This window comes from Plecotus auritus (genome assembly GCF_963455305.1).
Source record: "Plecotus auritus genome assembly, chromosome: 6".
Classification (NCBI taxonomy): domain Eukaryota; kingdom Metazoa; phylum Chordata; class Mammalia; order Chiroptera; family Vespertilionidae; genus Plecotus; species Plecotus auritus.
The window spans coordinates 135814393-135816669 of record NC_137773.1 but is presented as its reverse complement, the minus strand read 5'-3'; positions in this window follow the sequence as shown (position 1 = coordinate 135816669).

Here is a 2277-nt window from a genome sequence, read left to right as displayed (position 1 = left end):
AGGCGGCACTGCTTTGCGGTATTAACCAAACACAAATAGAAAGAACTCCAGGTTCCAGGCTTGGCTCAGAGTTTGCCTGTTCATTGCAGACCATTCCGTCTCCTTCCTCCTTCCTCCACCCGGCACTGGGTGGAATAGAGCGGGGAAGCTAATTGGGAATCAATTTGCTACATGTGAGCAAATTGGGATTGGCAAAGCCACAGAGGTCACAGGGCTGGTGGGTGTGGGGCTCTGTCCTGGCCCACCAGTCCCGTCCTTAAGCACTGGCCCCAAGAGAATGAGCCAGGACTGTAGGGGCCTGTAAAGGGATGGGGATTATGACAATGAGAGTAATAGTAATAGTAATAGTAATAGTAATAGTAATAGTAATAGTAATAGTAATGATCATACCAGCTAATGTTAACTGAGAATGTACTAGAGGCAGGCCCTTCACAAGTTTAGGGCCTAATAACACGGCTGACCCTTAGGGAGATTTATCGGGTCTGGTCCCTAGTCTGTAGGGACAGTAACACCCACCTCTGCTGTTGCCAGATTCCTGGCCCCCAGGGGAATGGGAGTCCCCAGAGTGGGGAAAGGAAGGGGACCTTCATCACAGACACTGTCTACCCCACATGCCCCATAAGGTCAATACCATGTCTTACACAGGAGGAAGCTCTGATAATATGGAGAGAGATAAAGGTAGGCTTCTCACACCGGTGCCTGAGCAGGGGCCTGCACCAGATCTGTTTCATGCTGAGCCCCTGAGAAAGCCATGGGAGGCACCAGTGGCCAGGCCCTGCCTGTGTTCCCTCTGTGTCCTTTGCATGGCCCATACTCAGAGCTCTGCAGCATGTGGGACAACTACCCCACCCCTAGGTGCTCCTCAGCTTCTCTCCTGCTGGCCTGGCTCCCAGATGCCCAGCCAGATCCCACGGGTGGCATCCTCCAGCACTTGGCTCCTGCTGGCCCAGCCATCCGAGGTTGGCCCCCAAGCTGGCCAGCACTGCAGGCGGGATCAGAGTGATGTAGCCCTGGGGTATGCCACCTCTGCCCTCAAGCTGCTCACAGACTAAGAAGAGCACACGCCTTTGAAGCCATCTGGAAGCTCTGTGCCTTCCAGCTCTGCAACACTTGGAGTAGTGGTTCCTTTTCCAAACCTCCATTTCCCCATCTGTCTGATTGGACTAATCTTTGCCCCCTCGAACCCACTCTTTGATGGTGGCATGGGGTTCGCTGTGGCTCTGGGGACCCATTGTGATGGAAAGAAAATGTCCTTTCATCAGCCATACCAGGGAGCTCTAAGGACCCCTGGGGTAACTTTTTCTCATCTCAGGGTTCCAAGTGAATGAGACCCAGCCCATCCTGGAGAGTGCAGGGTGGCATCACCATAGCACCTGCTCGGCCTGCAGCAAAGCCTGTGTGCCTTAGCCTTAGCACAGGGCGAGCCAAGGCCCAGCTCCTCCTGCTGCTCAGCCCTGGTCACCCAGTCAGACCTTCGGACCCGAAGGCCCCCACAATGCTCATGCCCTTCGACAGGGAATTCTGAGATGATCCCGAGGGAAGCTCCACCTGCGAACATGTCCACAATAGCAGAGGGCAGAGGCTGGCGGGGTCCTGAGCAGTCATTTACCCCATCAATGTGAAGACCAAAACAACTGAGAAATGGTCTTGCTCTTGGAGACAGAAATTGGACTGGGGAGAGAGGAAATGTAGATCCTTAATGGTCCCAATGACTACAGAACTGCCTGAGCAATTATTAAACACACAGATCCAGGGGCAGCACATCCAATCTTCTGAATCAAAATCTCTGGGGTGGAGCCTAGGACTCTGCCTTGCTAAGAAGACCCTCAGGCAGTTTTGTTGCAGGTTCTGAGAACTTTCCAGAGGAAAACACCGGGAAGACCCTTAGGACCTGAATTCATGCCCTGCTGGGTGCCCCACAGGGCTGAGTGCAGTGTGGCAGGTAAAGCATTGAAAGTCCAGTGCATGGTGGGAAGATGTGATCTGTTGTCAACAGAGTAAAAGCAAAGTATAAAACACCAGGGAGCCCTAGCTGATTTCGCTCAGTGGATAGAGTGTCGGCCTTTGGACTGAGGGGTCCCAGTTCAATTCTGGTCAATGCCTGGATTGCAGGCTCACTCCGCAGTAGGGGGCATGCAGGAGGCAGCCAATCAATGGTTCTCTCTCATCATTGATGTTTTTCTCTCTCTCCCTCTCCCTTCCTCTCTGAAATCGATAAAAAATATATATTAAAAAAATAAAACAGGAGGGAGCGTGATCCTATTTCTGTCAAAAATA